Here is a 25439-nt window from a genome sequence, read left to right on the forward strand (position 1 = left end):
TGGATTTGGGGCAGCAGGCGGGGTGGTGAGAATGGAAAGGGGGAGAGGGAGAGGGAAGGAGAAACAGAAAGCATGAAAAAGCAGGCCTGAAGTGGGAGTTGGCCTTGAGCTTGTGCCTCGGCCTGAACACAAGGCAGAGGCCGTTAGCAGGGTGAGTGCCGAATTCCACAGGCGAGGAAAAGACTTTAAGCAAGGATTAAAATAAGAAGGGAAACTCATAACCTATGTTTGTTGTACCGGAATGAGAAGCTTATACATGGAGTTATTAGTTTGCACCGGTGTAATCGCCTCCGGCACCGTGTATGTAGGAAATAGCAAAAGGGAGGGAAGCCCTGCCCGCAGAGCCTCTCCGGAGAACCCAGGCCTGCCAAGGAAGGCAGAGGAGGTGAACAAGTCACCTGGCTCGCCCTCCTGCAGGTCAGGCAGTGAGATAAGACGGTTCAAGGGTCCCTGCGAAAACCCGCCACGTGCTTCTCAGAAGCGGGGCCCAGCCAGGCTTCAGAAGTCCACCATGGCCGCCGCTCACAGGGCAGAAAGGGGCCTTGGCTCCCCCGGCGTGAGCGCTCCGGCCCGCCCCGCCCCCGCCCGGCTCGCCCCGCCCCCGCCCGGCTCGCTCCTGCCGCAGCCCCGCCCTCCCCGTCCACACCCCCGGAAGGTGCTCCCCCGGATCAAACTACTTTGGCCCTTTTTTGCTTCCTCCTCAAGCTCTTTTCTCCCCTGGCCTAGTGGAATGAGCTAGAGAGACAGCTGGAAGATTGGGATTTGGACATGAAGGGAGACTCCTTTTCCAGGACAACAGAGAGCGAAGCGTAGAGTCAGCCAGCCCCCTACTCCGTTGCCACCTCTGCTCCTGACCTGGGCTCCGCTCACCTCTGGCAGGTGGGAAACTGGGGCTGAAAGCAGGACCTGCTTCGCTCCAACCCTCTCAGGTTAGAGCTTATTGCTAAAACCCAAAAGCTGATATTCAGTTCTCACTGCTTCCCGTCACTCCTGCTTTCTGGAGGCCCTAAAATTCAGCGACGCTGGGACGGGTCAGCTTGAGAGGCTGCTGTGGAGGTTTTTACTCTCAAGAATTGACTCATTGGAAAAGACTCTGATGCTGGGAGGGATTGGGGGCAGGAGGAGAAGGGGATGACAGAGGATGAGATGGCTGGATGGCATCACTGACTCGATGGACGTGAGTCTGAGTGAACTCCGGGAGATGGTGATGGACAGGGAGGCCTGGCGTGCTGCGATTCATGGGGTCGCAAGGAGTCGGACACGACTGAGCGACTGAACTGAACTGAGGCCGCCTTGACATGACTATTTATGATCAATTTTCCATGACCCATGATTGAACATCTTCCTTTCCAAGAACCTGAGCCATGGGGAAGAAGTGTGTTATGTGTGTGTGTGTATATGCATGTATAGGTATGTATACATGTGTGTACATGTGTGTATATATGATTGTGTATGTGAGTGTATGTGTGTTTATGTGCATGCTAAGTCACTTCAGATGTGTCCAGCTCTTTGCAACCCCATGGACTATAGCTCTCCAGACTCCTCTGTCCATGGGATTTCCCAGGCAAGAATACTGGAGTGGGTTGCCGTGCCCTTCTCCAGGGAATCTTCCCGACCCAGGGACTGAACCTGTGTCTCTTATGTCTCCTGCATTGGCAGGTAGGTTCTGTACCACTAGCACCATCTGGGAAGCCTGAGGGTGTGTATATATATTTGTATATATGTGTATGTGAGATGTGTTTCTGACATACGTGATGTCTGACTCTCCTAAACCTAGCACAGTTTCAATCATTTATTCCAATGTTTACTGAGCTCATACGTTGTACTGGGTGCTGCTTTAAAACTTATGAATCAGAAGTGAGAAAAGCAGTTAATTTTGGACTTCATGGAGTTTCTGTTCTAGTTGGAGAGAGGGAAAAAAAGTTAAGTACTTTAAAAAATTAAGGCATGAACATGAATCAGCCATAGGTGCACAAACAAAATAATTCTGTTAAACAATAACAATTATCTTTCAATTAAAAAAGAAAAAGAAAAAAAAGCAAAGATTCCAGTTAAGAAAAAATTAAGGCATGAGTCCTATTGAGAAAATACTCTGGGGAGGGCGATGAGGGGCACTAGGTTGGGGGGGTCAGTATTAAACAGGGTGGGTTGGCAAGGCCTCACTGACTGCACTGGAAGTCCCTGTGTTGCAAGATTTCCAGCTCTGCTTCCCCTTCACCAAGTGTACGGATGATGGAGATTAAGTCAATAGCCCAAAACCTGGCCATCATCTATCTGTATCTCCAAAATAAGATGTGAGTGCTCTCACATCCCCAAATCACAAAGGCCCAAACCTGACCTGTCAAATCAGCAGAAAGCTCAGAGTTTTCTTGAGCTTTCCTCCCAAAATATTCCCGAGAATCACCGGAATGGATTAGACTTGTCTATGTCAGCCCCTGTTTTGCCTGTCTGTGGCCATCCACCAGGAGAGGGGATCAGCATGGGTCCATGGAGGCTGAGGACATCCAAACCTGCTTGGCCTTCACCTGGCCTAGCAGGCAGCTGGTGCTGAGGTCCAGCTGACGGTCAGGAGAAGCCCTGGAGAAGCTGGATTCACGTTCATGTCCACATGGCTCCTTTGTCACTCCTACTGACCTCTGCCCATTTTCCTTAGTATTAACTTCCTCTAGTCTGGCAAGCACATCCTTTCAGCTTCCAGGTATGGGTCACCCTGCTTAAGTAAATTTCCTCTCAGAACTTTTTTTTTTTTTTTAATACAGTTTGGTTTCATTTGGGAACTTGTTTCATCAAACATCATCAGTTACTTGGGAACCTCTTCTCCAGTCCTGTGTAAATTTGTGAATGAGGTGCGGGGCACAACCCAGCTCCATCTGGCAGCATCAGAGACCCGAATGCAGATGAATGCATTCAGGGAGTGGTAGGAATCTCACTTCTCCTCCCACAGGGCCAAGCCAAACAAGGACTGTCACCGACACACACACAGGCAGAGTTACGTATGTGCTGTGACTGTAAGGGAAAAGAAGAGAACTGATTTCCGTAAATTATTGGTGAAAAAAATTCCATTTTGTTAACATTTGAAATGTTCAAATAAAACACAAAAGAACTCACCATTCAAATTTGAGCAAAATGTCAATGTTTTACTGTCTTGCTTGAGATCTTTTATGTTTTTAAAGCAGTAAAAAGCAGGGGAAAACCCACCTCATGGTAAGAGAGTAGCATGTACCTCCAGGGGGAGAAGACATCAGTGGTGTCCCTCTTTGGAGAGAGGCTACCACACCACCTCATCTCTCAACTCCTCCTTCACCTTCAGTATTTCTTTGTTCCTTTGTTTAATTTCTTTGTTTCTTTAATTCTATTGCATTCTGGGTGATTTCTGAAGGACTATCTTCCTTCTCACTGCTGCTGCTGTTGCTGCTAAGTTGCTTCAGTCATGTCCGACTCTGTGCGACCCCATAGATGGCAGCCCATCAGGCTCCTCCATCCATGGGATTTTCCAGGCAAGAGTACTAGAGTGGGGTGCCATTGCCTTCTCCATTCCTTCTCACTAAATAACTAAATATCTTTGTGACTACATCCAATTTAAGTTAAATTGCATCTATTACGAAGCAGAGACATCACTTGGCCGACAAAGGTCCATCTAGTCAAAACTATGATTTTTCCAGTAGTCATGAGAGCTGGGACATAAAGAAGGCTGAGGGGTGAAGAATCGATGCTTTTGAATTGTGGTGCTTGAGAGTCCCTTGGACAGCAAGGAGATCAAATCAGTCGATGCTAAAGGAAATCAACCCTGAATATTCATTGGAAGGACTCATGCTGAAGCCAAAGCGCCAATATTTTGGCCACCTGATGCAAAGAGCGAACTCTTTGGAAAAGACCCAGATGCTGAGAAAGATTGAGGACAAGAGGAGAAGAGGGCGACGGAGGATGAAATAGTTGGATGGCATCACTGACTCAACAGACATTAAATTTGGGCAAACTCTGGGAGATAGTGAAGGACAGGGAAGCCTGGCATGCTGTAGTCCATGGGTTTGCAAAGAGTCAGACATGACTTAGCAATGACAGATTAAAAAAAAAAATTTTTAGTGACTTTTTAAATTTTTTGAGATTTCTAATTGATTCTTTTCCCTATCCACTTATTATAGCATTGCCTATAGTTTTTGTTTAGTGATTTCTTCTTAATTTTCATAGATTTTACTTTTTATTTCTTTTAATATCCTAAACACAACTATTTTGAACTAAGAAAAATATCAACCTATTTGAAAGAGATTTGTATGCTGAGAATGATAGGATTTGCTGAAGTGTGAAGAATAACTTCTAGGTTTTATAACTTATTTAGATGGGGATGGGAAACATAGAGAAATACCAGGTCTGTGGGAAAAAATTATGACTTCTGTTTTAAGTTTGAAGCCCTTCTTCAAACAGTTGGACAAAACATAATTATTGATGTTAATTTTGAATACAGAATAGGAGAAATAGAAATAGTCCACAGGATAAATTTTAGTTATTGATCCAAGGATTATTCAGTGGCCATAATCTCAATTTTAATTATGACCTTAAAACTTTAATTCTTCTGTGAACAAGTGAATAAATATACTCTTAGCAACTTTTATACTATTTTCCTTATAAATTTGCCATTTTTACTTCTGAAAGTTAAAGTATTAGGTTGCTCAGTTGTGTCTGATTCTTTGTGACCCTATGGACTGTAGCCCATCAGGCTCCTCTGTCCATGGAATTCTCCAGGCAAGATATAGGAGTGAGTGTCCATTTCCTCTTCTAGGGGATCTTCTGGACTGAGGGATCGAACTTGGGTCTCCTGCATTGCAGGCAGATTGCTTACCATCTGAGCCATCAGGAAAGCCTAAGTATTTCATGTTTCAGTCACTGGTCATTAATTCTTGATCCAAATCCCTGTTCCAGAAGTATTGTCACATGATTAGAAATGGAAGTGAGGAAATTAACAGAGAAAATGAAAGTTGAGATGAAAGTCAGATCCCATATTCATATCTTTTGGTACCTTATCACCCACCTCTCTCTTTCTCTGCATATCTGATTGTCTTCTCACCTTTGAGCTTCTGTCTCCCTTCTCTCTATCATTTATCTCCTCTCCCCTGCTGGTTCTGGCCCAGATGGGAACCAGAAGATTTGATCTTGAGCACAGAGTGGGCTGATCAGATGATGGAGGGGTGGGGATGCTGCAGAGTGGCAGTGAAAAGTTCTAGGGGTGACCAGTGCACTCAAGAGGCAATTCTTCCCCAAGTGTACTGCTGGGGGCATGTTTGACAACTATTGCAAGAGAGATTAGCATTCCTGACTCCAGTTCTATAGGCCAGGGGTCCCCAACCTCCAGGCCTCAGACCAGTACCTCCTGTCAGATCAGTGGTGGCATTAGATTAGAAGTCAGTGCCAATAAATGTAATGTGCCTGAACCATCCCAAAACCATCTCCCCAACCCCACTGTGTGAAAAATGGTCTTCTATGAAACCAGTCCCTGGCGCCAAGAAATGGGGAACTGCTTCAGGCTAATGGCAATATAATTGGGAATCAGAAACTTCATCTTAAGTTAATAAAGTAAGATGATGCTTCTTCAGAAGTACTTGGTAAATACTCATTGAGTGAATGAATGAAGAAACAGATCAAGCAACAATAAAACAACAGCAGACAACTCAAATAGTGCTGATATGTGGTTTCCTTCCTTGGAACTGGAACCAAAAGATGATTTTCCAAAACTCAGGACAGAAATCTTTAGTAAGTGACTTGCAAAGGTGCAGTCCTCCGAGGTTGGAGGTCACCTACTCCAACCCTCTCCTTTCACAGGTGAGAAAACCAGAAACAGGTTAAGCGTGCCTTCTTCCAAGTCATGGCCTTGGTGGTGGTGGCCAGGCTGGAAACAGATCTCCGGACTCACTGGTTATCTCTGTTTAGCCTCAGGGTTCTCTCTGGGGCCTGAAGCAGTTATTCATCAGTCAGTCACTTGTTAACTCACTCATTCATCCCCCCAGATATGCGCTGAGTACTTCCTCTGTGCTGGTTGTGGGGTGGGAAAAAAGAAAGGTGGAATTCCTGCTTCTGTGGACCTTACCATCTATTGAAGAGACAGGTCATAAATAAATAAACAAGCCAAACCAACAGATTGGTTAAAAGAAAAGGAAAGGATCAGGGAGTGGAAACTGCTACGATGAAAACAGGATGTGAAAAAAAAAAAGAGGCCTATTTTAGTTTAAGGTTAAAGGAGGGTCTTGTGGGAGCTGCATATAAGGAGCTTCTCAAAGAAGGACAATCGGGGGGCCATCCTGAGGAAGAGCATCCCAGGGCTGAGGTCCTTAGAGAAACACGGGCTTGGAGAGCCTGAAGAACAGGGAAAAGAGCAGTGTGAGGAGGGAAGGCAGGGGGTAATCTATGTTATTGAGTGGGACACTCAGATCAAAAAGTTGTCAAGCCAAAGTCATAAGCCTATGCAGCAAGCTGGAAATTGATGGTGGTATAATGTGGCGGGGGAGAGGGGAGCAGGGCAGATGTATCAAAGCCACAGTGGAAACTGTAAATTTACATGAGAAAAGCCTGTACAGGAATGATTAGAATGGGACTGTGGGGTTCTGGGTAGTACAATTTCTCTTTTTCCATTTCTTTAGCATTTCCAATTTTTCTCTAATGTGCTTCTTTGCTTAAGTGGCAAAACTGTATAAAATAAATTACAGCTGATGCTTTAAAATTTTTTTTAAAAGACTAAATTTCTGGGTGTCCTGGAATAGATTTGAGTTAGATTGTTTTCACTTAAATATTTTAAAATTGCATTTAATATATAGGTTTTCAACAATCAAATAGTACTTAAGAACATGTTGAGAAAGAGCCAAAATGCCCTCAGTTCAGTTCAGTTCAGTCGCTCAATCATGTCCGACTCTTTACAACCCCATGAATCGCAGCACGCCAGGCCTCCCTGTCCATCACCAACTCCCGGAGTTCACTCAGACTCACATCCATCGAGTCGGTGATGCCATCCAGCCATCTCAGCCTCTGTCGTCCCCTTCTCCTCCTGCCCCCAATCCCTCCCAGCATCAGAGTCTTTTCCAATGAGTCAACTCTTTGCATGAGGTGGCCTACACTTACTCAATTCCAAGTTCCATTCTCCTGAGGCAATCACTTCAGGTTTCAGCCTTTTTTTCTTCTGGTATTCATCTCCACATTTCTAGATAACAGGACTTTATTTTTATTTCTTGATTTTCCCATCATTTGAAGAGTTCCTTTGATCTCTCTCCTATGTTAGATTCTACTTTCTCTTGGCTCCCATATTGGTTTGCTTCCTTGTTTTACTGGAGCACAGCCTCCTAGAACTTTAACAAAGAGTGCATGCAAAATGAACTTGTGTGCTTCAGTAAACTTTCATTCTGGACTCACATTTGACTGATAATTTGGTTGGGTAGAAAACTCTGCGGAGGAGATATTGTTTCTTCAGCGTGCTTGAAAGCATTGCTCCACTGTCAATGAAGTCTCACTGCAGCCATTGAAAAGTGTGATAATATTCTTGATTCTTTTATATGTACCTCTTCCTCCTGCTCCCACCGCCAAAGCTGTTAGGATCTTCTTTTTATTCTTACTCCATTGAAATTTCACCCATAATGACTCAGGATGGATTTTTATTACTCATTTTATTGGGTACTCAGTGGGCCCTGTCAAACTGTACACTTGTGTTCCCTAATTTGGGGAGTTTTTTTTTGTGTGTTATTTCTTGAATAATTTCTCCCTTTCCTGTTTTTTTTTCTTTATTTTTTCTCCTTTGGGAACTTCTGGTATTCATATGTTGGTTGATATTCACATTTTCTTATATTTTCTCTGCGACTTTGTTCCTTTTTTGTTCTACTTTTTGGAAAAGTTCCTCAACTTTATTGTCAATCCTTTCTATTGAAATTAAAGTTTGTAGATGTTCTTTTTTGGGTCATTTCATTTCTTCAGACACTAGTCATTAGAGGACTCTGTACTGGGAGTTAGAGTGGGGGTGATTACAACTCTTCCAACTCTGGAAGCTAGAATTGTAGGAGCTGAACAGGGTGAGAGGTTATGGGGCAGGGAGAAGGAACTCACTTAAACAAGGAGGTTTTCAGCTAAATTTTGTATCTCCAAGGCCAGATCCTTTTGACTCTGTTTCTCCAGAGGGAAACCTTCCAATCTTCTGAGATAAAAAAAAGGATAGCTTTCTGGCTGAGTATGTTGAGAGATGGAATCTGAGTCTAATTATTCATTGCATAGATTTTAACCAGTAAAATTCTAGTATTCGTCCTCAACTTCCACCTCTGTGTTCACGTGTATGTTGTACCTCCAGTCTCTGAGGCTTTCTAGGGGCTTGCATATCTGTAGACTGACTTGCTGGTTCTCCAGCCTTCCTTGTTCTTTTACAGGAACCTAGCAAAGACTGGAAACAGGCCCAAGCTGTCCATGGCTCTCAGAATACTTTAATTTACTAAATTATGTCATTATGAACACATTTTGAAGAATATATTTAACATATAATAAAAGCATGATAACGCGGTGAACTCATGGATTTACCGTACAACCACAAAAGGCAGGAGATTGTTAACACTGGTGAATTTCTTCTGAGATGGATCGTTTTCTGAATCATACGTTCATTCATTAATTCTCTTCATGAAATCTATTCAATAACATTTGCATTTCCTGGGCTCTACTTTCTTTTTCTTTTTTTCTCACTTCATCTTCCACTTTTCTTAACCTCTCCTCATATTTTCCATCTCCTGTCTTTCTTGCATGTAATTTACCTCAGTGTATTTTGGCAACAGAGTTTGTCAGAATGTCTAGTCTGTCATTTTGCTAGAAAAGGAAGTCCCAAATCTCATCCATATGCTTTCGTTCTTGTAATGGTTCATTGATATCACTGGTTGGCTGTCAAAAACTTTTCTGGTTTTTTGCTTTTATGATTTTTAACATTTTCAATTCCCTTTCTGTCAATTTAGAGGAATTTGAGGAGAAATTTGAGATGAACACTTTTGTTCAGTCTGAAGTGTTTAAATTGAAATTAGTTAGGATTCTGTTTTTAGAATTGTGTAGCACTGCATCAGGAATCCAAAATTCTTTTTTTTTAAAAATTCTTATTGAATTATAGTTGATTTATAACATTGGGTTAGTTTCAGGTATGCAGTAAAGTGATTCATATATATATATCTGTATCTGTATATATATGTACATATATATATTCTTTTGGGGGTTCCCTGGTGGCTCAGATGGTAAAGCATCTGCCTATAATGCAGGAGACCTGGGTTCGATCCCTGGTCAGGAAGATCCCCTGGAGAAGGAAACGGCAACCCACTCCAGTATTCCTGCCTGGAAAATTCCATGGACCGAGGAGCCTGGTGGCCTACAGTCCAGGGGGTCGCGAAGAGTCGGACATGACTGAGCGACTTCACTTCATGATTTCATATTCTTTTACTTTCTCTTACATTATAGGTTATTACAAGATATTGAGTATGATTCCCTGTGCTATACAGTAGGTTCTTGTTTGTTATCAATATATTCTGTATATATTTTAAAACCAAGCTCCTAATTTGTCCCTGCTACCCTCCTCTTCGGCAACCATAAGTTTGTTTTCTATGTCTATGAGTCTATTTCTGTTTTGCAAATAAGTTTATATGTATTATTTTTTAAGATTATACAAATAAGTGGTCTGATACTATTTCCACTGTTTTCCCATCTATTTTCCATGAAGTGATGGGACCGGGTGCCATGATCTTCGTTTTCTGAATGTTGAGCTTTAAGCCAACTTTTTCACTCTCCTCTTTCACTTTCATCAAGAAGCTTTTTAGTTCCCCTTCACTTTCTACCATAAGGGTGGTGTCATCTGCATATCTGAGGTTATTGATATTTCTCCCGGCAATCTTGATTTCAGCTTATGCTTCTTTCAGTCCAGTGTTTCTCATGATGTACTCTGCATATAAGTTAAATAAGCAGGGTGACGATATACAGCCTTGACGTACTCCTTTTCCTATTTGGAACCAGCCTGTTGTTCCATGTCCAGTTCTAACTGTTGCTTCCTGACCTGCATACAGATTTCTCAAGAGGCAGGTCAGGTGGTCTGGTATTCCCATCTCTTTCAGAATTTTCCACAGTTTATTGTGATCCACACAGTCAAAGGCTTTGGCATAGTTAATAAAGCAGAAATAGATGTTTTCTCTAGAACTTTCTTGCTTTTTCGATGATCCAGCAGATGTTGGCAATTTGATCTCTGGTTCCTCTGCCTTTGCTAAAACCAGCTTGAACATCTGGAAGTTCTCAGTTCATGTACTGTTGAAGCCTGGCTTAGAGCATTTTGAGCATTACTTTACTAGCGTGTGAGGTGAGTGCATTTGGGCGGTATTCTTTGGCATTGCCCTTCTTTAGGATTGGAATGAAAACTGACCTTTTCCAGTCCTGTGGCCACTGCTGAGTTTTCCAAATTTGCTGGCATATTGAGTGAAGCACTTTCACAGAAGATCATGGCATCTGGTCCCATCACTTCATGGGAAATAGATGGGGAAACAGTGGAAACAGTATCAGACTTTATTTTTTGGAGCTCCAAAATCACTGCAGATGGTGACTGAAGCCATGAAATGAAAAGACGCTTACTCCTTGGAAGGAAAGTTTTGACCAACCTAGATAGCATATTCAAAAGCAGAGACATTACTTTGCCAACAAAGGTCCGTCTAGTCAAGGCTATGGTTTTTCCAGTGGTCATGTATGGATGTGAGAGTTGGACTGTGAAGAAGGCTGAGCACCGAAGAATTGATGCGTTTGAACTGTGGTGTTGGAGAAGACTCTTGAGAGTCCCTTGGACTGCAAGGAGATCCAACCAGTCCATTCTGAAGGAGATCAACCCTGGCATTTCTTTGGAAGGAATGATGCTAAAGCTGAAACTCCAGTACTTTGGCCACCTCATGCGAAGAGTCAACTCATTGGAAAAGACTCTGATGCTGGGAGGGATTGGGGGCAGGAGGAAAAGGGGACGACAGAGGATGAGATGGCTGGATGGCATCACGGACTCGATGGACATGAGTTTGAGTGAACTCCGGGAGTTGGTGATGGACAGGGAGGCCTGGCGTGCTGTGATTCATGGGGTTGCAAAGAGTCGGACACTACTGAGCGACTGAACTGAACTGAGCTGAACTGAACTGAAATAAATGGTATCATATGATATTTATCTTCTGGTTTACCTCACTTAGTATGATAATCTCTAGGTCCATCAATGTTATTTCATTTTTATGGCTGAGTAATATTCCATGTATATTTATATTATATCTTCTTTATCCATTCATCTGTCCATGGACACTTAGGTTGCTTCCGTATCTTGGCAATTATAAATAGTGCTGCTATAAACATTGGGGTGCATGTATCTTTTCAAATTATGTTTTCCTCCTGATATATGCCCAGGAGTGAAATTGCAGGATCATACAGTAGCTCTATTTTTAGTTATTTTAAAAAATCTCCATACTGTTTTCAATAGTGAATATATCAATTTACATTCCTACCAACAGAGTAGGAGGGTTCTCTTTTCCCCACAACCTCTCCAACGTTTATTGTTCATAGATTTTTTTGATGATAGCCATTCTGACTGGAGTAAGGTAATATCTCATTGTGATTTAGATTTGCATTTCTCTAATAATTAGTGTGAAGAGTTGACTCATTGGGAAAGACTCTGATGCTGGGAGGGATTGGGGGCAGGAGGAGAAGGGGACGACCAAGGATGAGATGGCTGGATGGCATCACTGACTTGATGGACGTGAGTTTGAGTGAACTCCGGGAGTTGGTGGTGGACAGGGAGGCCTGACGTGCTGCGATTCATGGGGTCGGAAAGAGTCGGACACGACTGAGCGACTGGGACACGATTGAGCGACTGAACTGAACTGAACTGAACTGAATAATTAGTGATGTTGAGCATCTTTTCATGTGTCTTTGGCCATCTGTCTGTCTTCTTTGGAGAGATGTCTATTTAAATCTTCCACCCACTATTTTTGATTGGGTTGTTTGTTGTTTTGATATTAAGCTGGGTAAGCTTTTTGCATATTTTGAGGATTAATCCTTTGTTAGTCGCATCATTTGCAAATATTTTCTCCTGTTCTGTAGGTTGTCTTTTCATTTTGTTTGTGGTTTTTATTTCTGTGCAAAAGCTTTTAAGTTTAATTAGGTCCCATTTGTTTATTTTTGTTTTCATTTCCATTACTCTAGAAGGTCTAACTTTCTTTAAAGAAAAGAAGTCTCCTGACGTAGTCATTTAATTTAGTTTTTGCTTAGGTGAAATTATTGGGACAAACTTCTAAGTGGCATTACAAGTGTTCTCCTTTAGCATTCTCTATGGTGAAACCTTGTGGATGGAAAGATTCATTCTGAGACTTATCTAGATGGAAACCTTCACTTTGAAAACATATGTTTTCATTTTATAATATAGTCATCTTGATTAAAGAACTGAACAATGCAAGCTGGTTTAGAGACAAGGAGATACCAAAATATTCACAAGAAACCCATTGTTCTCTTTGTCTTTGAAGGAAGATAATGTTTTGAAATGATCACTTCTTAATTTGGGTGACTGGAAAATCGTCCCTCTATTGCATAATCACCGCTGGGTAACTGCTGGGTCAATAATTGATGGATTTTACAAATTCTTTGAACTGAATGTATTTTTGTAAGCCTAAATCCTGGGTATGTGAAGTGTGAAGTATTTCACTGCAGGATATTAGTGCAGGGCAGTTTTATATCCATATCCAAGCCACACCCACTGCTTCCTTTGTGAGATAAGAGTCTGCCCACAGAGGCCAGTCCAGGACAGCCCTTTGCTGTGATTAGGTAGAGTCCTTTCAGGCAAAGCCCTGCCCCTTGGCCCCGCCCCTCCTGGCTCTGCTCTTCTCTGACGTGCAGTCATCTGTCCTGGAGCACAGGCTCTAATTACCTCTGCCGTTAGTCTGCCCAGCAGGACTGCAGATGTTATTAATGGTCATGAAATTATCCAATGCCGTTCGAAACTCCAGACCCAGTTGATGTTTGTGCCTGTGACCCTTCACTGTACTTCATTTCTTTGTTCATTTTGCTGCTGTGTTGACCCTTAACCTTGATCACAAAACAAAATTTCCAAGAAGAATGTCACTCACCATTTTTTTTCTCACCTCATCAGCCCCCTAATTCCCTATTTATTTGGGACTAGAACTCAAACCTTTGCCTCTTTGCTAGATTGTTTATTTGCAGGTAACTCTTGATTGCAGGTAAGTCCCATTCTCCCCAGCCCCTACCCATCTCATAGATCTGTTGTCAAAAATTAAAAAGAACTTGTTCCTCTTTATTATGAAATCAATATATTTTCATGGTTAGAAAAATTAGAGACATGCTGATAAGCAGAAAGAAGAAGAAAAATCCATAATCTCACCTTACAGAGATAAAGACTGTTACAATTTTATGGTCTATTTTTACAGACTTTTCCAGGCAGATGACTTGCCTGGTGACTCAGACGGTAAAGTGTCTGCCTACAATGTGGGAGTCCTGGGCTCAATCCCTGGGTTGGGAAGATCCCCTGGTGAAGGAAATGGCACCCCACTCCAGTACTCTTGCCTGGAAAATCCCATGGATGGAGGAGCCTGGTACTCTATAGTCCATGGGGTCGCAAAGAGTCGGACACGCTGAGTGACTTGACTTTCACTCACTTTCTAGGCAGATAGATAGACATGGGATGATACTGTTGTGCTGTTAATAATGACTGTTTGTTGACATCTTATTTGTTCAGATTGATTTTCCATCTATTAATTCCCTGCATAATTTCAAGAATCCTATGAGGCTTAATTTCTATTCCCGTTTTGCAGTTGAGGGGAAACTGAAGCCCAGAGTGGTTAAAAAGATTGCCCAAAGCTTCATAGCTGTTCAGTGGAAGAGGTGGGATTTGAACCAGGCCGAGTGGCACTAGGCTCTGAACTCTTAAATGATGTTACACCATTATTTAACCCGCTTTTAACTTTAATAAACTCTCAATATCTTTTCATGTTACTGTTGGTCCACCAGATGATTTTGAATAATTTTGAAGACAATTAGAATTCAAAAGATGAATATGCTGAACTTTTAAAAGCCAAGCATTAACTGGTTTTCCTTTCCGTAGCTTTAGTTTTATTATTTATTTATTTATTTTTGCTTTGATCTACAATTACATGGATTATATTTAAATGGGATAATTCCTTCAGGAATAGGACTTAAGGAAAAACAAAAAATAAACAATGTGAACACTATTCAGTTTATTTCACACTTGTAGGTGATGGTTTAACTCACTCCTTGGTTCCATTATTTTTAAGCAATAATTACTTAAAAAAATACTACTAATTCTTGAATGCTTTCTGTGTGTCAGCCTATCTGTGCTGTTTGAGTGCTGACATTTAGTTGACGTAATCTGGGTTCTGGTGAAATCAGGGATGTTGAAGAGACAAGGTTCTTCTGTGGTGCCTCTGTTACATGCTATCTCTTTCCCTGCTGCTGCTGCTGCTAAGTCGCTTCAGTCGTGTTCGACTCTGTGCGACTCCATAGTCGGCAGCCCACCAGGCTCCCCTGTCCCTGGGATTCTCCAGGCAAGAACACTGGAGTGGGTTGCAATTTCCTTCTCCAATGCATGAAAGTGAAAAGTGAAAGTGCGATTGCTCAGTCGTGTCCAACTCTTCTCAACCCCATGGACTCCAGCCTGCCAGGCTCCTCTGTCCATGGGATTTTCCAGGCAAGAGTACTGGAGTGGGGTGCCTTCGCCTTCTCCGGTCTTTTTCCCTAGGTCTTATTCCCAACTGAGTCCCAACTTTTCCTTGTCCTTTTCTTTCTATTTTCTTTTATTTCCCCTTCCTTCCTTCCTTCCTCTCCCTCCATTCCTCTCTCCCTCCTTTCTTTCCTTTCTCCCCCCTCCGCCCTGTACCTGAATATTCTGTGCTTTCCTTTATCTGGAAATTCTTCAGCTGCAAGTGTCCTGAAACTCTAGTGCAGTTTTAGGCTCATTCCTGTTCTGGAAGGACATTCTTGGCATGCTATTTTGTCTCATCTGAGTTAGAGACAAGGTCTATATTTGGCCAGTAAATCCAACATGGCAATATCTAATCAGAATTTTTAGTGATTTCCAGCTGGTCTGTGTAAAATGTATTTGAATTGGCCTCTGGTAGATAGGATGGACTGAAAACTGTCCAACTTCGTAACAGGCTCATCCTTTTATGAATGAGTATACATCCCAGATTCCAGACAAATCACAGATTGATTAATGTTTGGCAGAGGCCATATTTGTTTATTCATTTCTCTACTCCATGCAGTGATATCTAGCACACAGGAGACGTTGGATACCTATTTGTAAAGTTGACAAGGACGTCTCAGGAGATCTGGGTTGCAGTTTCAGTTCCACTATAGGTTGGTTGTTGGAATGAGCAGATTACTGAGCACTTTGCCCCTCAGCGGCTTCATCCGTATTACCCTCTTTGTGAATCTTGGAGACCCAGTAAAGTCATCCCTGAAGATCTCTCATTTCCAGAGAAGAATTGTTTCATGGGTTTCCAAGGTAATAACTTTCAAGATTAAGAGTAAAAAATATTGACTTTCTTATCTTGAAAGGCATACATTTTTAATTCCAAAGAATTGTGTGGGGCAAACATGTGATCGCTTGGATGTTTTACTCTTTTTTTCCCCCATTTTGACATACATTAAGGATAACATTCACATGTAGGGTACTCTCCCGTTGGTGACCCAGTGTGAACATCATGGGCTAGGACAAGAATAAGAGAGACTGTGGGATTACATATATTTCTTGGTCTATTAACTGCTGCCTTAGTTTCTCTCCCATTGAAGAAAACATATTGATGAAGATGTATTTCAAAACTACCATAATAAAACCGTGGGGTAACACTGTAGGAACATGAAAACTGGCCAAAGAGCTTAAATAGAGAGCTTATTCATTGACCCATGTTTCCATGGGAAAGTTGTGTACAATAGAACTTCTTCCCAAACCAGTGGGGAGAAGATGGGTCATTTAAAATGCAGTTGGGAAAACTGACTCATAATGGAGGGGCAGGGTTCCTATCTTACAACATATACAGAAACAAATTCCAAATGGATTAACGACCTAAGAATGTAGGGGAAAGAGGCACGCTTTATAGAAGACCATGTAGAAGAATATATTTGTGGCTCTGAGATTTGCAGGGAATTTCTTAACCAAGACCAAAACAACATAAACCATAAGAGGAAAATTGATGAGTATGACTACATCAAAAGTAAAGATTTCAACTCAGAACAGTTAACCTACATGACAGATGGCACTGGGGAAAGATGTTTGCAGTGTCCAAAAATCAATAATGAATTAATGCCCCAAGAAAACCTTGCAGGTTGGCAAGAAAAATAGAGGAAACCCGCATAGGAAAAATACAGACAAAGGATTTAGGCAGTTCAGAGGAGAAATCCAAATTGCTAAGAAGCATACGAAGAGATGCCGTTTCACTAGTAATCAGAGAAATGCAAATTTCAATGACAATGCGATCCACTTCAAAATCATCAGGTTGTCAAAAATTGGAAATCTTATTAATACTAAGTATTGAAACGGATGCAGGGAAATGGGAACCCTCCTGAACTACTGGAGAAAGGATCATATCCTTTGCCTTAGCAGTCTGCTCCTGGTGTAGACCCCAGAGCCAGCCTGGCACCAATCTGTGAGGGGACAGCTCTGAGAATACTCCCTGCAGCAAAGAATTGGAGTTGGCCATGAGCCCATCACAGGGACAGGGCAGATTTGGTAATATGTAAGCCGTCGACTGTCATACTTAGATTTACATACAAGAACAGGATGGAATGCAAAAGCATAGCATTGGATAAAAGAAAAAAAGAAAGAGAATCAGATTTTTAGCACACTGTCTTTTTAAAGTAAACACACACACACAGCAATACCATGTATTATTCAAGTAGGTATATGTGTGCACTCTGTTCATGGGGTTCTTAAGGCAAGAAGTGGCTTGCCATTATTAAAAGACGCTTGCTCCTTGGAAGAAAAGCTGTGACCAACCTAGACAGCATTTTAAAAAGCATAGACATCACTTTGCCAACAAAGGTCTGTCTAGTCAAAGCTTTGGTTTTTCTGATAGTCATATATGGATATGAGAGTTGGACCATAAAAAGGCTGAGAGCCGAAGAATTGAAGCTTTCAAATTGTGGCGCTGGAAGATTCTTGAGAGTTCCTTGGACAGCAGAGAGATCAAACCAGTCAACTCTAAATATTCACTGTAAGGACTGATGCTGAAGCTGAAGCTCCAATACTTTGGCCATCTGTTCCGAAGAGCCCACACATTGGAAAAGACCCTGATGCTGGGAAAGATTGAGGGCAGGAGAAGAAAGGGACGACAGAGGATGAGAAGGTTGCATGGCACCACCACTCAATGGACATGAGTTTGAGCAAGCTCCAGGAGACAGTGAAGGACAGGGAAGCCTGGCGCGCTGCAGTCCATGGGGTCGCACAGAGTTAGACATGACTGAGCAACTGAACAACAACAATTTGCTTGTGTGCGTGCCCAAGTCACTTAGTCTTGTCTGACTCTTTATGACCCCATGGACTGTCGCCCACCAGGTTCTTCTGTTCATGGGATTTTTCAGGCAAGAGTACTGGAGTGGGTTGCCAGTTCCTCCTCCGGGGGATCTTCCCGATCCAGGGATCGAACCCGTGTCTCCTGAATCTCCTGCAATGGCGGGAGGATCCTTTACCACTTAGCCACCTGGAGAGCCCCACAAGTAGGTATAAAAATAGGAGTGAGGGAGTTTGGAGTGGGGGAGATTCGAGTGGGGATCAGGGAGTAGGAGAGAAAACCATTATAAGATAAAAGAGGGGTGTTTTGTGGATTGATGAGTGCATCACAAACTTAAGAGTAGAATTAATTCAACTCTTTGATCCAAAAGAGAAGAAACAGAAATAAAATCAAATTGGAATTTGGATGAGTGAGTGATATCCTTTATGGCAATAAGCTTGAAATACTCTGTTTACATGCTGTATAATAAACCATTGATAAACTTCAATTTTTCATTATTTGTAATAGATTACTTGCCACCTACTTCCCAACTGTCAGAACGCAAGAGCTGAGAGCCGTAGTGGGAGCTGTTTGTATTCAAATTCTTTGCCCAACATAATGCTATAGAGTGAATGTAGCCATAAAAACTAAAGAGAGGCTACTACAATATTTGAAGCAAAATTAAGAGAAAGATTTGGAAAAGGTTTGCAATGATTATTCCATAAAAACCGAGTGTGAATACCTTTTTATCCATATTTTATTTCTTCCATTAATATTTAAAATCTTCCCCTTATATTTGTAGAGTGAAAAGCAGAAATCTAAATAGCTCTCTAACATTATTTCCCTATTCCCATAGCCTGCACCGTCTGGATGGATGTCAGGCTCTAAACTCCTAACACAAACGAACAGGAGACAAAATCGTTTTGTGGGATTCTGAAATGAAGTATTTCAGTGGAAGACAGATTTTGCAAAGCTGTGAAACTGGAGACTGGGCTGTCCTCAAAAATCTACCAACCAGAGATATGGAAAGAGTTCCTTGCTTGAGATTCATGTCTCTCTGTCTCTCCCATCCCAGCCTCCCTTTCTACCCACTTATTTGCACCAAACTTGCCTGTCAATTTGATCAGAGATGCTGGAAAAGATTTCCTAATCTGCCAGCACTCCAAATCAATCAGTAATTAGGTTGATCTCTGTGAGCTTGTTAGAGAACCCCGTCTTTCTTTTCATGGTCTGTGGCCCCAGTGAACTCGCTTTCTGTGGCGTGCTTCTCAGAGACATCCAGGAAGACGAGCACCCCTAACCCTGCACACAAATAGATTTTATTCAATGAATAATTTGGATTTATTATTATTTTTTAGCATTCTTACTGCAAGTACATTGTGCCACCTCTTACTTATGGGTTAGAATGGAGTGGGTTTCTGTTTCTTATTTATTTGCTATTTGTCATTTAAAAATGTGAAAGTCTCATGCAGGATTACCATAGATTTGCTTTATCCATTTGCTGGTTTTTTTTTTTTTAATTGTACCAATTACCATTTATTGAGACAGGAACTGTGACTGACTATATATCTATTTTTTGTCCATATATATATATGTGATATTTATGTATAATTAGTTATATATTCATTAGTGTATATACACTGTTTTATTGTGCATATATGTTTATTGTTGTTTAGTTGCTAATTTGTATCCAACTCTTTTGTGATCCTAGAGACTGTAGCCTGCCAGGCTCCTCTGTCCATGGGATTTTCCAGGCAAGAATACTGGAGTGGGTTGCCATTTCTATTTGCTTTGATGATCAGAATGAAACCAACCAATAACGTGGATGTTTCCTGTGATAATTGACTGGGAGGCAATGCCTGTGGCTTGCGGCTGCTGCGTGAGAACACTCTGTGGATCTAAGCACATGAGCATCCTTAATGACCAGAAGTACTTTCAGAGGAAGTGGGGCCAGTGTCCTGGGTACCATCTGATTCCCTCTGAGGGGCTCCAACCACTTGCAGACCATTATCTCATTAGTTCTCAAAATATCCCAGGGAGGAAGAAGGGAAGAAAGATGTTAATGGATAATGAAATGTTACAAAGCACTTTACTAATGAAATAATCACTTCCTTTGCCCCCACCCCTAAATCCCTAAGCCCAGATGCAGAAACTGAGCCCGAGGGAGCTGAAATTGCTGGCCCATGATCCCCCGAGAGAGTGAGAGGCAGAAGCAAGACCTGGGGTGGGCTGGGAGTGTGGGGTGAGGGTCGGGGAGCGGGGGCAGTGGGATGGAAGGCTGTTGCCTAGCAAGCTGATGGAGTTGTTTTGTTTTGTTTAAAGGCAACGTGGAGAGAAGGGCCGAATCACTCAAGATAACAGCAAACTTTTATTTTTAAACCAGCACCAGGTGTGAATTGCAGGAAAATCAGAAATGTGCTGAGAAGAGGAGTGGGCACTGGGCCAAGATAAACGTGGTGCCCGGTGCTCGGAAGTGGCACTTGGGGCGCAGCTGGCCTCTTCAGCCAGCTCAGGACTTTCCTGATAAGTACAAGGCAATTTGGGCCACGTCTTTATAGATACACACAGCACCTTTGAAACTGACCTCAATTGGTCTAATTCCTCAGATTTTTAACCCAGGCCTCTGAGGCTATTTTCTTAAAGAACTGCTTTGATCAACTGCTTTCATTTTTAAAGAAGCTGATTTGGTTTGAGTTTCTTCTCTGCTTCAAAAGTAGGAGCCTACATCTTACTGAAAAGTGTTTTGAGAGTCACCTAACAGGGCCCTTCTGGGTCCCTTCATCTGTTATTCAAGGGTCTTCTGCTTGTGGAACGCACGGCTTCCAGCCCTGGTACATCAGCTGGCTCTTCGCCCTTCTTGGAGGCTGTGTGTGTTCCTTTGTTTAGATTTCATGGCCTTCATGCTCTCTTCTCCAGGCTCTATGCAATCTTTCTTTGGAGGGGGTCTCACTACCATACAAATGGCTGGTAAGTGTAGGTCAAAGGAGTGAATCTCTAATTGTAAAACCACATAGAATTTGTGGGAGAAGGGAATTTGACAACATTCTACCAGGCAGCCTATTTGGAAAGGTCAACCCCACCAGGAAAAGGAAGATCATTCTTGAAAAAACACAGGTGCTGTTTCTCTCTTAGAGTCAGCTTACCCAACAAGTTTAAAGTTGCTAATGTGAATGAATACACAGAATTCATTTGTTCATTCATTCATTTAACAGACTCACAAATGAATAAGTAATGGCCCCTAAGCCGCAGGAATTCATTGAAATGTAAATGTAAATTCAATGACTCCAAGGTAGCCGTGATGGAACTGCATGACCTCAAGCTTTAAAAGGACTTTTGCAGAAAACTGAGAAACAGCACACTCCCCAGAGATATCACTTTGCCAACAAAGGTCCGTGTAGTCAAAGCTATGGTTTTTCCAGTAGGCATGTACAGATGTGAGGCTTGGACCATAAATAAGGCTGAGCGCCAAAGAATTGATGTGTTCAAATTGTGATGCTGGAGAAGACTCTTGAGGGCCCTTTGGACAGCAAAGAGATCACCCCAGTCAATCCTAAGGGAAATCAACCTTGAATTGGAAGGACTGATTCTGAAGCTCTAATACTTTGGCCACCTGATGCCAAGAGTCCACTCATTGGAAGAGACTCTGATGCTGGGAAAGACTGAAGGCAAGAGGAGAAGGGGGTGACAGAGGATGAGGGTTGAACGGCATCATCGACTCAAAGGACATGAGTTTGAGCAAGCTCTGGGAGACAGTGAAGGACAGGGAAGCTGGGCACGCTGCAGTCCATGGGGTCACAAAGAGCTGGACATGACTGAGCAACTGAACAACAACAACCAGAGTGAGGATAATAGTCCTGTTGGGGAGGGGAGCTGAGGCCAGCGAAACACTACAAAAAGGCCTTACAGAAGTCCCAGGTGAGATCAGGGAGAGAGCAACAGGCCCGGAGCTTGGAGTGATGGTGACATCCAAGCTCGGTGGCCTAGAGAAGGCCAAGTTGAGAGAGACCTACTTCTGTTTTCTCTGACAGAGAGGATGGTGGAACAGTGCAGAGAAAGGAGCACCGCCAAGTGATGGCGGAGGCTGGGGAGTTTAAGAGAGACCTGCAGCCACTCTGAATTCAGACCTCAGCAATAAATGAACGACGCTCCAAATTACTGGGGCCACTTGAAGATGAGACTCTGCAGTTATAACTGGTTGAAATTAGAAGACTCTTAGAGAAAGGAAGACTTGTTAAGGGAAAAGTGCTGGCTAGGCCGTGTGTTTATTGTTCAGAATGGAGAGAAAGTTGATTTTACAGGCTATGGGCAGGTCAGCGTGTTGTGCATGTTGGACAAGAGTTGGTCAGGGAAGGGGTAATCTGTGAGCGCCTTGAAGACAATGTAGTGAGCGCTGGAACAAGGTGGGAAGAAGGAACTCCCCCCTCCCTCAGCCTCCTCTTTGTCTTCCTCCATTTGCCTTTGATATTCTTGGGCCAAAGTCCTGAGAAGTCAACTGATGAGAAAGAAATGTGGCAGCTAGTATCTCGCTGTCGTTTCCTGAAGTCACTTGATAATTGTGATGCAGACAAGATGCCAAGGGCACCAGCTAACAAGCCCGTCACATGGGGAAAGGGGAGGAATATGCTGGGGATGTTTGGCTGGGAAGATACAGTATTAGCGGCCACTGTGCCTGGTCTCCGTGGGCTGGAAGGGCCGTCAGGCCAGAGCATCTGTCTACTCACTCTCCAGGACTGTGACTTTCCAACTTGCCTGGCTGTTACCTATATTAAGAGGGACATTTTCTAGCTTAACCCAGAATATACAGAAACACACGTATGTAACTGAAATAATCATTCCAGAAAACACCAACACTCTCTTATGTTCAGTTTACTTTGATATTTTCTAGTCTAGTCAAGTCTACTCTCTTTCATAACAAAATGCTTGTTGAGTCTATTAAATTGATTTCCGGACTTATGAAAGGGCTGAAATTCATAGTTTAAAAGTCTGTGTCTTAGGGACTAGATCTGGGACACACAGATGCTAATTACTGCTTCAGGATCACAACTTCTATGGGCGGAGGTGACAAAAGATGATGTTGGTTTCCTCTGGAGCAGTGAATTATTGCTTCTTCCACTATTCAAGCTCAGGATGAATGAAGGCCCGATGAGAGTGATGCAAAGGATTCAAATATCAAACGGAGACTGAATTAACTCAGCCTCAAGGTCCTTTTTGTTTCTAAGATGCTCTGGTTGGATCAGTGGAACTGACTGCTAAGGCATTCCCGACGTTTTAGGCCACATTAGCAGAATCGTGGTGTACATCTCCTGGAAGGTCAAGGAGGCACTGCTCCCTGCTATTCAGACCGCAAATCAGAGTATCAGGAACCAGTCTGGGAACATACGGGGAGATATACTTTTGAAATTATTCACTCATTTGTTCATTTGTTGAACAAATGTTTATGGTATGTCTAGTACAGCCCAAGCACTGAACAAGGCTCTGGGAATGCAAGATTGGACAAAGCCCCAAACTAAAGGAGCTCACTGTATAGTGAGAAAAAGATGGTCATTCAGTATATGTTTTTTGAGTGCCTAGCTATCTGTCAGTCACTGCTTTAGGGGCTGGGGTTGTATCAGTGCAAAAGATACTAAAACAAACAAACAAAATCCCTGCCCTAATGGAATTTAAGATTATACACAAGAAGTATACAAATAATCAATTTATTCTGATTGTGGTAAGTATGTAGAAGCTAGAGAGAGTGTCAGCCAAGTGCAGGAGTTTGGGATGTGTCCCTGAGGAGGTGACATTAAAACCACCACTTGAAGGGTGAGTATTGCTATTTGCAAGGAGAGCAGGAGAGGCAATTGGGAAGGAACATTCCAGACAAAGGAAACAGGAGGCATTTGGAGACATGAAAAAAGTCTAGCCTGCTGGAATGCAGGGTGCAGGGAGGGAACTGACCCCACAAGATCAAGAAGTGGGATTTGATCTTGGGAGCAAGGGGAAGCCATGAGAGAGGTGTAGAGACATGTGTGTGCACGCTCAGTCATGTTTGACTCTGCGGCCCCGTGGACTGTGGCCCACCAGGCTCCTCTGTCCATGGGATTCTCCAGGCAAGAATCCTGGAGTGGGTTGCCATGCCCTCCTCCAGGGGATCTTCTCAGCCCAGGGACTGAACCCGTGTCTCCTGTGTCTCCTGAATTGTAGGTGGATTCTTTACCTGCCGAGCCACCTGGGAACCTTGTAGAGATGCAGATGGACACAAAGATACAGAGAGATCTAGAAGTATAAATGGAGATGGAGAGATGGAGGAATAGAGAGAGAGAGAGATGATGGATTTGAGAGATGTGTGGGATGTGTCAGATGACCAGGTGGGGGATATCCTGGAGGCAGGAGGCAAGGAAGACCCCAGTGCTTCTATCTTGACCAGCTGGTTTGGTGGGGAAGGGAAGGAGTCTTATTCAGGGAGATGAGGAGCGGAGGAGACAGAGCCACGGCTAGGGGAAGATGAGGTCAGTTGGGGACATCTTTGCTCATGGAGCTTCAGCTCCTTAAAATACCACCATCCCACTTGTCTGCTGGGAAGACACCTGCTTCTCCTCCAATACCCATGAAGCCTCGTCTTTGCCAAACAGACACACTCCTCAGTTGGTAGCAGAGTTCTTCCCATGCAGACTCTGCTCACTGCCTCAGCCACACTGCATCACACTTCTCTGTGCTGCCTTTGTCACATATGTTTATTATCTGCCTAAAAGAATAAAAGTATCCATGGGCAGCCTGCCGGCCAGGCGCTGCCTTACACCTGCCGTTTAATCCTCACCACAGCTTTGAGGTTAGTGCTGTCACCTTCCCCAGCTCACTGGGAAACAGGCACCAGCAGGTCAGGTGACTTCCCCAGTGGGCGGGGCACTGGTCCCAGCAGAGCTGGGGTCCGAGCCCAGGTAATCTGCCTTCTGGGTCCATGCTTTTAACCACTGTGTGCACCCTATTTCTCACTGCATTGTAGATCCTTGAAGCTCAGAACCATGCATAGTACTTTTTAAAAAAAGAACAGTTTGAGAACTTAAATCAGCAAAATAAGAAAAATAAACACAATTGCAACTTGTAAACAAAACAAAATGAGCAGTTATCTAGATCTTTTTCTGCTACAAATTCCAGGAGTTTTGTTTGAAAATCAAAATGTAACTACCATCATGGAGGCTTCCCTAGTGGTTCAGCCGTAAAGAATCTGTCTGCAACTCAGGAGCCTCAGGAGGCGCAGATTCGATCCCTGGGTCTAAAAGATCCCCTGGAGATGGACATGGCAACCCCCTCCTGTGTTCTTGTCTGGAGAATCCCATGGACAGTGGAGCCTGGCAGGCTACAATCCACAGACTTGCAAAGAGTCTGACACGATCGAAGTGACTTAGAATGCACTCACGCACCATCACCAAATTCTTGAGTTAGATCTGATCCTTGTTGTTGTTCAGCTGCTAAGTCATGTCTGACTGTTTGCAATCCCATGGACTATAGCACACCAGAATCCTCTGTCCTCCACTATCTCCTGGAATTTGCTCAAACTTATGTCCATTGAGCCAGTGATGCCATCCAACCATTTCATCCTCTGCCTCCCCCTTTTCCTTTTGCCTTCAATCTTCCTCAGCATCAGGGTCTTTTCCAGTGAGCTGGTTCTTCTCAACAGGTGGCCAATGTATTGAAGCTTCAGCTTCAGTATCACTCTTTCCAGTGAATATTCAGGGTTGATTTCCTTTAGGGTTGACTGGGTTGATCTCCTTGCAGTTCAAAGAACTCTCAAGAGTCTTCTCCAGCACCACAGTGCAAAAGCATCAATTCTTCGGCACTCAGCCTTCTTTGTGATCCAACTCTCACACCTGTACATGACTACTGGAAGAATCATAGCTTTAACTATATGGACCTTTGTTAGTAAAGTGATGTCTCTGCTTTTTAATA

The 25439-nt window shown here is 43.0% G+C and overlaps 1 non-coding gene across 1 annotated transcript; it reads left to right on the top strand.

The window, feature by feature from the left end:
• The first annotated feature begins 9212 nt into the window (after window positions 1-9212).
• TRNAY-AUA lies at window positions 9213-9284 on the top strand. The gene has a single exon. It is a non-coding gene; the product is annotated as a tRNA-Tyr (tRNA).
• Window positions 9285-25439: the final 16155 nt, after the last annotated feature.

The sequence above is a fragment of the Oryx dammah genome, unplaced genomic scaffold, assembly GCF_014754425.2.
Source record: "Oryx dammah isolate SB20612 unplaced genomic scaffold, SCBI_Odam_1.1 HiC_scaffold_12, whole genome shotgun sequence".
In the NCBI taxonomy this organism is placed as follows: Eukaryota; Metazoa; Chordata; class Mammalia; order Artiodactyla; family Bovidae; genus Oryx; species Oryx dammah.